General features: G+C 49.3%; 1 protein-coding gene across 3 annotated transcripts in view; it reads right to left on the reverse strand.

Annotated features, from left to right (window-relative positions):
• The window catches only part of PTK2B (protein tyrosine kinase 2 beta), a 142,120-nt gene extending 131,409 nt beyond the window's left edge, over nt 1-10,711 (reverse strand). Inside the window, exon 1 of one of the 3 annotated variants that reach the window (XM_070375487.1) lies at nt 10,308-10,711. The gene's annotated coding sequence lies outside the window, so the exon portion shown is untranslated. The remainder of the gene's footprint in view (nt 1-10,307) is intronic. The other 2 variants (XM_070375486.1, XM_070375488.1) reach the window with 2 other exon arrangements.
• Between the last annotated feature and the right edge of the window lie 4,257 nt (nt 10,712-14,968).

Consider the following 14,968-nt stretch of genomic DNA (forward strand, 5'->3'; position numbering starts at 1 on the left):
TCGTCCAAGAGGATTTGGGCAGAGGTTTGATTTGGGCAGAGGTTTGATGGGGAAGCAGACCAGGCTACTTGGGGTGAAGGGCTTAGTTTGGAAAGTATGGGGAAGTTAGGAGAGAAGGTAAACGGAGGTGAGATTACAGAGGGCATTAAACAGTAGATGTAAGGGATGCAGATCTGCCTAGAGGCACAGAACCTTCTGAGGAATCTAGAAGCAAGGAGAGGAAGTGAGGTAATATCCGGTGATATCAGGTAACATGGCTCAGACTAGAGTAGGGGCATGGGAAGTGGGAGGAAGGAATGAGAGGCACGAAGAAAGAATTTGCAGGATTAGTGATGGGTAAGATGTGAGCAGAGGAGAAAGGGGAGATAACCCAAAGTTTCTGACTAGGAGAACTACAACTGCGTGCCCAGGAGAACTGCAACTTTGTGCAGAGGAGGCGAGCCAGAAGGCAAGGCTTTGGGGTAAGAAAACAGCAAGTTTTGTTTTTCAACCTGCAGCATTGAAGATGAGTTACTCAAGTGGACATCTCTTACAGTTTCTTAGAAGTGGAGAGCTGAAGCAAGGGAGAAGGATCAGGCAGGAGGAGGGAACCAGGAGTCGTCTGAAGTGATGAGGGTGGATTGGAGGCGGTAGATAGAGCTGCATGCCTCTCCAGAAGGCTGCCATTACAGAGCTTGCCATAGGATCTCGAGACAGGATGACAGTGCATCTCCACCAAAGATGAGGTCCACGGGAAATGGCTTACATGTGAACCAAGAACGTGGAGGAAGGAGAAGACTAAGGGGAATGACGAATTATTTATATAACCTAAACAGTTTGATGCTCCCATAAATGCTACATCTTTTAAATCCACGTCAGGACCAATTTCAATTCAGAGAACACAGAAGCCTCCGACTAACCAGCAGACACTCTCCAGGACCTGCAAATCATCCCAGATCAGAGAATTTATTTGGACTCTTGAGGCAGGAGCTGTAATAATAGACTCCTTCATGCCCCTCTTTCCAGGTCAAGCTCTCTTCTTTCTGATCTACTTTATACACTGCTGCATAAACCTGATTATTAACCCTTTACTCATGTTCAGAACAAAGTCCAGTGGCTCCCAATGGCCTGTGGAATCATGTCCAGTCCCTCAGCCACCATGTTCCAACCTTATCTTATTCTCCACCCTTATCTTAATCGCCCTTTGATACTCTTGGCTCTAGCCAAAATGAGTCATTCAAATCATGCCTTTCAGCCTCCCTCTTATTCATGCTCTTTGACCACAACCACCATCCCATGTTTCCAGGGTTATACTCTGGACATCTCTTGAGAGCTTTTTCAAATGCCACCTCATCCAGGAAGCATTCCCAGACTCCCAAGACAGAAGAATTCTCTCTGTTTTCTGACCTCATTGTACTTTATTGGTGCCTCCTTTATGGAATCAAAAGTCCCTATCTGGTCTCACAGTTATTTATCTTTATGTATTATGGTCAGGAATATCCCCCAGAGAAGGGAATGGCTTGCCCACTCCAGTATCCTTGCCTGGAGAATCCCATCGACAGAGGAGCCTACAGTCCATAGGGTCGCAAAGAGTCAGACACAACTGAGAGACTAACACTTTCACTTTCATTATGTCCCTAAGAAGACTGTAAACTCTTTGAGGAAAGATACAATCCTTCAGACTCGGGGAAATAATATACTCTGTGAGTGACAAGGGGGCTGAAGGAGGGGAGAAATGTTGAACAAACGCCAAGAATGAGTCACAAGTGCAAAAACTCAGGCTTTGAGAGGTTACATAACTGGCGATGTCATCTAGGGAAAAAAGTGACAGATCAAGACTCAACCCACGGGGATTCCCTCATGGTCCAGTGGATGGGAATCTGCCTGTCAATGCAGGAGATATGGATGGGTTTGAACCCTGGTCTGGGAAGTTTCCACATGCCATGGGGAAGCTAAGCCCATGCTCCACAACTACTGAGCCTGCGTTCTAGAGCCTGGGAGTCACAGCCACTGAAGCCAGGGCACCTGAGAGCCTGTGCTCTGCAACAAGAGAAGCCACTGCAGTTAGAAGCCTGTGAACCTCAACGAGGTAAAAACCCACACAGCAACGAAGACCCAGCATAGCCAAAAAATAAATAAATAATAAGAAAAAAAGACTCAACCCATGTCTTTCTGACCCAAACTCTTCATTTTTCCAGGAATCATGCCTGGGGTGTCTTATGGGGCAACTTCACACAAGTCAGGTGTTTAGCTCAACAACCCTGTCAAACTTGCAGTACTATTTCTTCATTTTGAATGAGAAAAGCGAAGTTACTTTGCCTGAAGTCACACAGCCAGTGACTGGAAGAATCTAAACCAGAGCCGGGTCTCCTGACCCCTGACCGTTTTCCCACTCACCCAGGCTGACAATCTGCCAGTGCTGAGCTGGGGACTTGAGAAGTTCAGCTGGGGACAGCCACTCACAACTGGCTCAACAGGCATGGCCGTGTTTCAGCGCCTGGTGTCTATGTCATAGCAAACACAGGTAAGCCGATGCTGGTAAGAGCATCTTCGAAGGTGCTGGAGTATCAGATCTCTGGTTACCTGCCGGAGCAGGAGCTAAGGGTGGGAAGAGCATACACCTGAGCCAAAGAGAGAGGAGCTGGGTTCTCACCCTCAAAGCTCCTGAAGAACAAAGAGACTACTTAAGGCTAGAGAGGAAGTTGGGGGGGGGTTGTTGAGGAGGGACAATTGACATTAATTTAGAAACCCGGAAAACACATGATGCTCCAAATGGCACGGACCAGAGGAGGGACCATTCTCTCACTGGTGGGAAGTGGTACCCATGCCCTCAGAAGAGCAAAACCTGAACTCGGAGTAAAATTCCCCAATGGGCCCGTTAGGGGAAGCACACTGACTGAAACCACCCACCCTGACCAGGCACCATAGTAGCCATTTGTGTGTGTTATTTTACGGCAGGAGATCTTGTCTTAAACTAATAGGCCACCCCCAACCAGAAGAGTTGGGGAAAAGTCAAAAGGAGATGCCACGTGTCCAACTACCTCCCAGAATCCTTTTCGCTGACATCCATCTTGGCTGAGCAACGTGTGAGCCACCAGGAAGGACCCTGAGCCAGAACGATTGGCCAAAGACAACCTAGAAACAAATCCCATCACCATAAAACCTGAGACTGTGAGTCACGTGGCAGAGCAGTTCTCCTGGGTCCTTGTACCCTAATGCTGTCTGCCCAGGCACCCCTTCCCAATTAAGTCTCTTGCTTTGTCAGCATGTGTGTCTCCTCAGACAATTCATTTCCAAGTGTCAGACAAGAGCCCACTCTCGGGCCCTGCACGGGTCACCCTGCATGTGTCCCAGGGGGATTGCAACAGCCGGGAGTCAGCGAGCCAGCTGGAAGACTGTCAGAGAAAAAAGGGGCATGAAACAGGGTGACCTCAAAGTGGTTGGGAGAATTGGTCTATTGAAAGGGAGATAGTCCACGAGACAAGAACTAAACCCAGGAGCAAGCTCTCAACACCAGGCCAGTGGATTCCTTGAACTCTTGTCTAGGCAGTGATAGTGCCAGGTCCTGTGAGAGAGAATTTCAGGACACAAAAGGGAAGAACACAGAAGAGGAGGAAAATGTTAGTGGAGGTCACCAGGATAGAAAAGGGGAAGGTTCCATTCCAAGGCACTGGAGGTGGCTGATCTCGGTTCTAATCACACTGACTGGCTGCCTTTAGTGCTGGATAAGGTCAGAGCTAGCTGGGGTCTGCAGCCTACCCACAGCCCACCCAGAGGGTCACTTGGAGACAAAATCTTGCACCGCTATCAACCCACTCCTCGGGTCTAGGTAAAAAGTACATCGGAGCACACAGTCTCCAGCCTGCTCTCTTAATCAAACCATCATCATGAGTAATAATTATACCCTGGGAAACAGCAGAGTGACTAAAAAAGCTGCACCCCTCCCCCAACACCACCCCCTCACACGGCTCAGAGCTTTGTGCTGGGTGCCTAGCACCCCGGAAGCTGAAGCCACCATTTTCTCCTGTCGGCCCTCTGTACACCTTCAGTGACCGTACAGGCTCTAGTGTCTGATGCGTGGGAGTAGAAAGGCTCTCAGTTGGCTAAAGAGCTGATCCTGCCAGGCTGCTAAAAGAGTGAACTGGGGGCAGGAGTAAGGGGTACAGGTTGGGGGCAAGACGCAAATTCTTTCTCATATGTGATTGCGTGTTGGTGAGACAGTCCATGTGAGAAGCTGATTTCAGCCCCTCAGAAGAAGGACTTTATCACCAGGAAAAAAAAAAAAAAGCTCCTTCCCCATCAGCTCAGATTAACTCTAAATGTAAATACAGAATGATAAGGAGAGCTGACACTTATGGGATGCCTACCATGTGCCTGATAAAGGACTGAATGTCTTATGTACGGTCAAGGCGATGAAGCTGGTGCATAAGTCCATCTGGGAGATGAAAACACTGGACTAGTCCATCCAAGTTGGAGGGCCTCCCAAGTGGCGCTAGTGGTAAAGAACCTGCCTGCCAATGTAGAAGACATAAGAGACATGAGTTTGATCCCTGGGTCGGGAAGATCCCCTGGAGGAGGGCATAGCAACCCACTCCAGTATTCTTGCCTGGGAAATCCCTTGGACAGAGGAGCCTGGCAGGCTACAGTCCATGGGGTCACAAAGAGTCAGACACCACTGAAGTGACTTAGCACAGCACAGCAGTCCATCCAAATTAGTAAACGTCCACTCCCCCAGCGCCCTGACTGCCTGCCTGGTCCATCCCCCAGGTTACCCATGAACACTGACACAGCGGGCTGGGTTCTGTTAGATTCCTGCCCAGGCCTTAGTAGCTGTTAACATTTTGACTATTACTCCTGGTATCCCCTCACAGAAAGCCCTGTCATCGTCTCCATCTCAGAGATGAGGAAGAGAGGGTGACAGGGCTTAGCCAAGCCAATGTCATACCACGAGTCCCAGAGCTGAAGCTGGAACCTGGGCTGGCTGACCAAGTCCAGGCTCTGGCCCACAGAACCACCAACCATATTAGTGTTTCGGAGACCATTACCCATCTCCCTGCTCCTCCCCTTTTACTCTAGAACTGGCCCAGAGTCTAAGAGAAACTCTCGATCAGGAGCCAGCAAGAACTTGTGTTAATTACCACCCCTTCTGCCCGCACACCTTGGCAATTGCCGATCTCTACTCCAGCCGCCTCGGATTATCCATATCTATTCCATTTACCTGGGAGGCTGGGACCACATGGTCCCCGAACCTAGGACTCCTGGGCAGGGAGAAAATTAGGGATCGGGAGACCTACCATGCAGGGTTCGCCCAAGATACACTCCTTCCCCTCCCCTACCTCAATTGTACTTAATAGTATGTGAACACACGGAACTCCTCCATCATCCCAGGGGCTTATGGGCTGAGAGACACACTTTTCCAGGGTCCTCTGAACCAGGGAAAATGGGTGGGAACTGTCATAGGAGGCTGTAGGCTGACACATGTCGGGGTTTGTGTCCGTGAGGCACGAGTGACGCTAGGACAGGCCACATGGTGCCCAGTACCCGAAGATCTTCCATAAGCTGGACACTGCTGAGTCCAGGCTAGAAGTATGGGATGAATGATGTCCACGGAAAGATCTGCTTGGTCCAAGAACTGCACTCACATCAACAGTCACTAGGTGTGGATTGGCTGTTTCCCTTGAGAAGGTAATAGTGGCCTCCTCAACCCACTACGCACACGGATATGAGGGTTGGACCATAAAGAAGGCTGAGTGCCGAAGAATTGATGCTTTTGAACTGTGGTGCTGGAGAAGACTCTTGAGAGTTCCCTTGGACTGGAAGGAGATCAAACCAGTCAGTCCTAAAGGAAATCAACCCTGAATATTCATAAGAAGCAGTGATGCTGAAGCTGAAGCTCCAATACTTGGGCCACCTGATGCGAAGAGCTGACTCACTGGTAAAGATCCTGATGGTGGGAAAGATTGAGGGCAGGAGAAGAAGGGGGCGACAGAGGATGAGATGACTGGATGGCATCATCGACTCAGTGAACATGAGTGTGAGCAAGCTCGGGGAGATGGTGAAGGACAGGGAAGAGTGCCGTGCTGCAGTCCATGGGGTTGCAAAGAGTTGGACACGACTTAGCTACTGAACAACAACAGCCCACTACAAGGGGTCTATAGCAAATTTAGGGATTTCTGGGGCTTCCCTCATAGCTCAGTTGGTAAAGAATCTGTCTGCAATGCAGGAGACCTGGGTTCGATTCCTGGGTCAGGAAGATCCCCTGGAGAAGGAAATGGTAACCCACTCTATTCTCTGCCTGGAGAATCCTACGGACAGAGGAGCCTGGCAGGCTGCAGTCCATGGGGTCGAAAGAGTCAGACATGACTTAACAACTAAACCACCATCACCAAGTAAGTTCAGTGATACAGATGACTCTTCTGTGGAATTGACCATGGTCTAGATCATGCAGACATGCGGGACAAATGCATATTTATCTGAGAGTGGGCTCCTTGGAACATGTCACCAGTGGAACACCTGTAACCATCTCACGGCACAGAGTTCCTCTAAATACTGTTTGGCAAATGTTGCTCTAAGAGCTGGGGACAAAATGCTTATCACTGGGCAGGAGGATGGGGAGATTCAGCCACTGGAAAGAGAGGCCATTTTTAACCCAGCGGTTCTCATAGGGAAACACACTTTCCATTTCCTCTTTCTCTTAACAGATTCTTAGCTCCTTCCAGGTTCCCTTTCAGAATGCCAGTAAATTTGCCCTTACAAACACCCCCATAAAAGTCAAAACAAGGCATCCTTACTTCTACCCCTGAGCTCTATTTTCCTAATAAGTTACTCAGTATAAAAATGGGTACGTTGGGCTTCCCTGGTGGTCTAGTGGTTGACTGCCAATGCAGGGGACACAGGTTCAATCCCCAGTCTGGGAAGATCCCACAGGCAGCAGAGCAACTAAGCCCGTTCACCACAACTACTGAAGCCAACGTGCCTAGAGTCTAAGCCCGAACACAGCAACAAAGAGTAACCCCAGCTGGAGGCAGGTAGAGAAAGTCCAGGCACAGCAATGTAGACCCAGTACAGTCAAATAAATAAATCTTTAAAAATATAAAAATGGGAATATTGACAGCCAAATTTTATGGCACATTTGTCTCTGTCAGCCACTGTGCTAGCTGTTTACCTGGATGCTCCCTGTTACTTCACTCACATTTCCTTTTAGTTGATTCTTTGAATCATTCCCCTCCCCTCACCCCCCTCACCCCACCACCGGTGTCCTCCAATAGAAGAGCTGGTTATCTCTTCCCCTGAAGCAGGGCATCTAGGCAGCAGGTCAAAGACAAAGTTGAAAAATGAGCCAGGCTCTCCCTCTCAGAAGCTAACCCACTCTCTCCCTCGGAGCGAAATCCCCACCACATATTTCCCCTGGGACCTCTGTGTGCTCAATCACTCAGTAGTGTTTGGCTCCACATGACCCCATGGACTGTTGCTCACTAGGCTCTGTCCGTGGGATTTCCCAGGCAAGAATACTGGAGTGGGTTGCCATTTCCTATTCCAGGGCAACTTCCTGATCCAGGGATCGAACCCACATCTCCTGCATTGGCAGACAGATTCTTTACCACTGTGCCACCTGGGAAGACTTTGGTACCTCTGCTGCTGCTGCTGCTGCTGCTAAGTCGCTTTAGTCGTGTCCGACCCTGTGCAACCCCATAGACGGCAGCCCACCAGGCTCCCCCGTCCCTGGGATTCTCCAGGCAAGAGTACTGGAGTGGGTTGCCATTGCCTTCTCCATGCTACCTCTGAGCACTCAATAAATAAAAACAGAAATAAATGAGCCCCAAGTCCTTTGAGGATGCTACTTTGGTCACCCCCGGAAAAGTGTTACAAAGATTAATATCTACCACTTTTTCTTCAGCATTCCCTGGGTAATTTACATACATACCAGGGATTCAGCCTATAACCTGGACAAACAGGTACTCTCATCCTCATTTCTGAGAAGAGGTTCTGGGGCTGTGAGGAGCTAAGTGGTTTATGGGGGTCTCACAGCAGGCAGGTGGCCAAGCTGGCATTTGACCAGGTCCACTCAGCTCCAAAGACTAAGGAATTGTTTTTGTTTGGTTTTGTTTTTAAGAGACAACATGGTCAATTAGTGGACAAGCCCCAAAGTGGAATCTAGGAGGACTGGCTACAAGATGATATGTCCTGAGACTGTTCCCTTGGTGCCTGCACACTACCCACCCCTCACTTCCAAGCACAATAGCATCCTCGGCTTTCTCTCAGACCAGTGGTCCCTAGCCTCCGGGATCTAATGCCTGGGGATCCAAGGTGGGACTGATGTAAAAGTCATAGAAATAAAATGCACAACAAATGCGCTTGAATCATCCTGAAACCATACCTCCCCCCTTCCCAGTCTGTGGAAAGATTGTCTTCCATGAAATGATTACCTGGTACGCAAAAGATTGGGGACCACTGTACTGGAAGACAGGTGCCAGATAAAATACCAGACGTCCTGTTACACCTGAATTTCAGATCAACAGTGAATAATGTTTTAGTACAAGTATGTCCCAAAGAGTGCATGGGACATACTCGAACTTGACAAATACACCGTTGCTTATCTGAGATTCAAATCCAAGTGTTCCGTATTTTCATTTGCTAAATCTGGAAGCCCTGCCCTTGAGTCAAGTCAGAGGCTGCTGGCTCTAGGGCCTGAGTGACAGGAGTTGCCATGGCAGCCCGAGCAGACCCTCCTGGAGCTTCTCTCCCCACCTCTGCAGCGTCACTTCGCCCCTGCACTCTCCACGCACTGAACACCCCGAGCTCCTTTCAGTTTTCTGGGTGCGTCATGCTGTTTCTGGCCTCCAGTCTCAGCACTTGCTGTGCCCTGTGCTGTTTATCCCCCTCTTTCCCTCCCGGACTAATTCTACTGATCCTTCATGTCTCCGCTTAGAGCCACTTTCACCAGGAAGCCTTCCTGGATACCCTGACCAGTTAGTTCCTCCCACAGTCCCCAGAACTGGGCGGTCAGCACCTGCTGCTTTCCTCCCCACAGCACTGCTGGTGGGTGGGGGCGTTGGGGGGGTGCGGATGGTGCACACCGTGGTCCCCGACGCCCAGTGCTAACACCTGGCCTGGGGTAGGAAGTCAGCCAGCGTGTACAGAATGAAGGAATGAGAGCCCAGTGTCCTGCCAGAGCTTGTCTCTTGGTGTGTCTACTTCCCTCCCTCCGTCCATCTTCACTCACTTTTTCATCTCTGCCTCCTCTCACCCGCCCCCAGAGGAGTTGTGAAATCTGGGGTTAGGTCCACAACTGCATTCCTTGCCCTCGAGGGAGGGGCCTCCTCCTGCCCCTTCCCTCATCTTTGGCACCAACTGCCCCTGAGGGCTCATGTCCAGCTACAGGTCGGGGGAAGCTCTTCTCTGCTCTGGCTTCTGAGTGCCCCTGGTGAGTGTCCCCTGCGTCCCAAATTCAGTTCCTTCCTCTCCTGACCCTTGGAGGAGTCTAACTGGATTGAGCACCAAGTTTGGGGTGCAGGGAGTAGAGAGTGTCAGATGGCTGAGGGTTAGGGCAGTTGGTGGGGTTCTTGCTGGGCTCAGAACAGCACCCATATGCTGCCTGTTTGCCCACGCACCGCCTGCCAGGAGGAGAAGGCGGCAGGGAGCTTAACTCTTTAGAGGTATTCCCAAGTAGTTTCACAGAGACCCAGGGCGGCAGCGGGTGTTAACTTTAGTCCCCCAGGGCACACAGGTACTCTCTCTCTCTCTCTCTCTCTCACATACACACACACACACACACACACACACACACACACACACACGAGTCCTGCCTCTACGCCCTTGCAGAGCCCTGCTCGCTTCCAGTCGGGGGTGCAACATATAGAAGATGCCTCGTGGGGTGGTCAGGTGGGGGAACAAGAATCCAATGCGGGGAGCCGCGGGGTGTTCATGGGCCCGTGACCGGGGTGGGCGCGCTGTCTTCAGGGGCAGGGGCGGGGGGTGGGGGTGCAGCGCGGGGCGCAGGCAAAGGCTCTAAGGCAGGAGTGGAAGGTGGATTCTGAAAGCTCTCTGATCTGACCTTTGCAGGCAGGCGGCCCTTCTGAGTCCTCTCATCATAACCCCGGCCTTCCCTGTCTGAACCCGATAAGAGAACTAAGAGGGGAAAGAAAACACCCTTGAGTTTCAAATTAACTCCCCAAATAGACTCCTTCTCCCTCTGGCCGAGGGCTAGCCGGCCCAGAGGCTCCCACATCTGGGTCCGCGGTCCGGGAGTCGCCCCCCACCCCTCCTTCGTCCAGCCTCCAACTTCTGGCCGGGCGCTCGGCGCCGATCGATCGCGGGAGGGGACTCACTCGGGGCGAAGCGCCGGCTCCAGTGGCGGCGGCTGCGGCTTCTCCTCTGCTCGGCCAGGTGCGGCGGGGGCTAGGCAGGTAAGGGGCGCTTCCGAAGGGGCTCGCGGCGGCTCGGGAGGCCTCCGCTGAGTAAGAGCGCTGACAGGTTTGTGTTTTCCCCTTCTCCTCCTCCGGCTTAACCACACCCCTGCCGCTCTCCTCCCCACTTCCTTAAAGGGTGGGGTGTGTTGTCTGCGGTGTGGAGCGTGTGTGGCTCCAGCCTCTTACCATAAACTCTGAAATAGACGCCGCTGCCAATTCCCGGAGCTGCACGTGCCCACCTGGGAAGGGGCCGTCTCTGCCACCCCCAACCCCACGTGGGGTCTCCTGATAGTCTTTGTCACCACCGCTTCCACCTCGTGAGCAGTTGAGCACCCCCAATTCCACCCCTCCTCGCTCTCCCTTCCTCTCCACTGGGAAGCTTTCCTCTTAGCTCCCAGGTCTGTTGCAGAGCTAGAGACTGTTAGCAGCCTGCCACTCCCAGCATCGGTGTCCCTCCAGGTCTCTTCAAGTCCTAAAGTGCTGCTTTGGGAGGGTGGAGTGGGGGCACCAGAGATCAGGTGACTATCACCAGGGGCTTTGGCAGAACTGGTCCAGGCGTCTTAATGCCATGGACCAGGTTCCTGCACTGCAACAGCCAGGACCAGAAGCACAATAATAGATGCTGGGCAGCCTTTCCTCGTCCCCTCTCCACATCAGTCCACTTGGTTTGTTGACCAAGAGTCTGGTTTGCCTCTTCACTTAGGCCAGGAGGGCAGCAAGAGTCGAGGCAGTGACTCAAGGACACTTAGTAACCCCTTTCTCTGTCACTAGAAAGATTCTAGATTTTTTCTTGAGTAGGAGCAGGTGAACAGGACTTAGCATAAAGTCAAAAAGCTGGTGTGTCACTCAGCATTCCTCACCTTCTCGAAGTTCCTCTCCAGAGCCCCACCCCAAACTTCTTCATTCTGTATCCTGAGAAGAACTGGAATCTCCCACACTGTTAAAGGATGCTCTTCACAAAGGCGTCTCTGAGCATGGCGCCCCCTGGTGTTGTGCAGCTGCCTATGACAGCCCAGTGTACACTACAACCAGCCCCAGTCTTCCTCCCCCAAGCACTTCCAAACTCAGAGAACAAGCCACCCCAGGAGAAAAGCCAGCATTTGGTTAGTATGTCTAAATGCCAATCACTGTGCCAAGGAACACTCAGTTTACATTTTATCTATGTTAACATTTCCTTTCATTCTTCCCATTTTCTGAAAAGAAAACAGATTTAGATTAAAACGTCCAAGGCTGCAAAATCAGAAAGTCAAAGTTTCCTGTAAGTATGATCAGTGGACTGTCTGTAGCTCTTAAAATGCAGATACCTGGATGTGACTCTGGGGCTACTGAAAATCAGAATCTCTGAGCCTGGGACCCACCCACTCATGCAGGGTAACTTACAACCCATCTGTTGGAACTCACAGCCTTGTTAATCGCATACACTGATCAGCTGTGTTCTCAGCACCAAGTATTGCCGGGGTCCACAAAGCAGTGAGAAGACACACAAGTAGGTATCCAGGGATACCTTGGCTAGGGCTTGGGCGACAAAGTGAGTCAGATAGGGTAAACTGGAGTTAGTAGGGGACTTATGGGGGACGATGAGGCACTAACTGACCACTCTATGAGGAACTTGTCAGAGGGCATCAGAAAGCGGGTGACCTGATTGTCTTCCTGGCATGGGAATGAGGTGATGAAGGTCCAGTGGTGTGAAGGCAAGGGAACCTGTGCGAACTGTGGAGAGTTTGGTGCCAGGTCTTGACAGTGGGTACTCAAGAGCAAAGCTACTCCAGACTGGTTTAATAAAAGCTGAATTTGTGTATGCTGCCTCTGTGTGGCCAAATCCATGAACTACATCTTCACTGACTTCTAATTCAGAGGAAGAAGTTTTCAGATATTTAGATTGTTTAAGTCTTTAGCAAATTTTTTTGAAGCTCCAAAATCTAGCTCCTGGAATTGTAGCATCACAGGTTTTATTTGTGAAATAGGCCTTGAGGAATTCCCTGCAATGTATAACTCCATCTTCAGGTCTTCTTATACTCTGTCCAATGTGTGTGTGCTCAATCGTGTCTGACTCTTCGCAACCCCATGGACTGAAGCCCACCAGGCTCCTCTGATCATGGAATTTCCCAGGCAAGAATACTGGAATGGGTTGCCATTTCCTCCTCCAGGGGATCTTCTAGACCTAGGGATAGTACCCGTGTCCGTTGCGCTCCTGCATTGGCAGGTGGATTCACCTTTGACTCTCCTTTATTGCCCCATAGTCATTCAGTCCCTACGTTCTTGGAATCCTTCTAAGCATCTTTCCTACTCGTCATTTTCATTCTAGTCCTATTGCCCCTACCATGGGTCATGGTCTGTTTGTTTTATGCCTAGACTTTAGAAAAGGATTCTTTTGATCTTCCCACACTGCTATCTGGACTTCAGTAAAGTGGTCTGATCAGGTGATGAGCTTCCAGTTGGCATCTGAAACCACAGGAATAGGTGCGATGGTCTGGGACAGCAGTGAGAGGGAGCAGAGATCTTAAGGTCTGGCTCTTGCCAGGAGCAAACTTAGTGAAGAAGCAACAGTTGGGTCGGGGAAGGAGTTAATGAATGAAATACAAGTGTGAACATAGAGGCAGCATGTTGGCTGAAAGGAAAATTGAAGAGATGGGGTGCTGAGGCACTTGTGGGTTGAAACATGGCTATGTAATCATTTGCTTAAGATGCAGGTTTAAATGCACATGGAAGGATCCAGTCGAGAAGGAAGACGTGAACTTGAGCAGGTGGGATCCTTCTCTCTGAGCTCATATCTCCTAATCTAGAAGATTAAGGACTACCTTCACTGCCTATTTCACAAGGTTCTGTGATGCTTAAGTTAACAACTACAAAAATGCTATAAAATACTGTAATTATTATTTTTAGAGTGATAGGAATTAAATAGGATGGGATTAGTGGGGAGATTTACATATGTATCTGTTATATGTATACAGTTTATTGAGTGTTCACTATGACGAGCACTTTTACCCATCATCTAAGTAATCTTCACAACAGTTCAGATTGATTATAATACTCCTATTTTGCAGAAAGGTAAAGGAGGCTTGGAGAAGGTAAATAAAAAATTTGTCCACCACCCAGGTGGTAAAGAGAGAAGCTGAAGCCATTTGCTGGGCCATGATGGTAGTGATTGGAGTCTCTCCCTTATGGACAATGGAGTTAAATCGCATAATATAAATTTACTATTACAATTCATTTCATTTTAAAAGGACAGCATGGTCATAAGTGTCCTGAACAAAAAAACAAAGAAAAAACTCATGGGCACATGCACTAAACAATTAAGTTGTTCATGACCCAAAGCCATCTGCCTCTAATTTAACCAGGTACCACTAAGTGTACTAAACGGGCCATGGTTGAAGCCAAAATGAAGGACTCAAAACCATACCCTTGACTTCTAAAGAACCCTTTATTCCATCCACAAAAGCACTCCTGCTTGTCCTCCTCTCTTCACTTATAGTAGTATCCCTGATTTTTAGTTGGCCAGAGGCTGCCCAAAATAAAGACTGCCTTTCCCAGTCTGCCTTGCAAGTGTGACTGGGTGATTATGTTCTGGGTGATGGCTGGTGAGTAGACATACGTGTGCAGCATCAGGACCAAGTCCTTCCTTCAATGGGTATGCCCTCCACTAGTCCATTTTCCACTTCCACCTGATGATGGACCCTGAAGCAGTCTTCTTGGCCTGTGTGTTTGAGAATAGCTAAGCAACATGAGAGACGAAGCCTGGGTCCCTGTTGAATGCCATCAAGCCAGCGTGCTGGCCCCAGACTTGGCCTGGACCTGGGTAAACTTTTTACATGAGAGAGAAAGAAACACTTCAGTTGTTCAGGTTACTACTGCCTTGAGGCTTTTCTGTTGAAAACCAAAGCCAAAACTGCATCTTTTAGCCCATTTGAATATACCATCATTTAGTTCATTTTTTAAGTATACAAATTAAGGCAGAACCTCAACATCCCCATATATAAAATGGAAATAATTGACAGAGTTGTGAGAAGACTAGAAATAATACATGGAAGTTTTCTTGCTAGTGCTATGGTTCATAGTGGACAATAATGGGAGGTATTATAACCTGTTGTAAGTTTAAAAAATGTGTTCCTGAAATAAAAATGATGGTTACTTTGAAATATTCCATATCCTGCTTCCAAAAGTGTAAGGAAAAGAGAAACAAAAACAGCAAAATTTAGAACTGACATAAGATGAATGATGGGTATGTGGGGGTTAATTATACTATTCTCTCTAACACTGTGTTTGAAAATATTCATAGTAAAAAAGTTAAAATAAATAAAATCTTTCCACAGAGCAGGGGAAAAAAGAATTCTGGGACATAATCCAAAGTATCTCCTTTGGAAAAATAAAATGATATTAAATGAACTGAGAAATTAATTTGGGTACCCAAGTGGAAGGGCAGATGGATAAGGCAGAAGAGTGTTTTTGTTTTCAGCAGTTTCCACAGCCTGGGGCACTGCTGCCAGCCCTTCTATAGCCCCTCAAGGTGGAGGCAGGTCAGTGGGCTCTGGGATGCTCCTGGAGGGTGCCTGCATGGAAGGGGAGCCCGCCTTGCCCACTCG

This window comes from Bos mutus, chromosome 8 (genome assembly GCF_027580195.1).
Source record: "Bos mutus isolate GX-2022 chromosome 8, NWIPB_WYAK_1.1, whole genome shotgun sequence".
Classification (NCBI taxonomy): Eukaryota; Metazoa; Chordata; class Mammalia; order Artiodactyla; family Bovidae; genus Bos; species Bos mutus.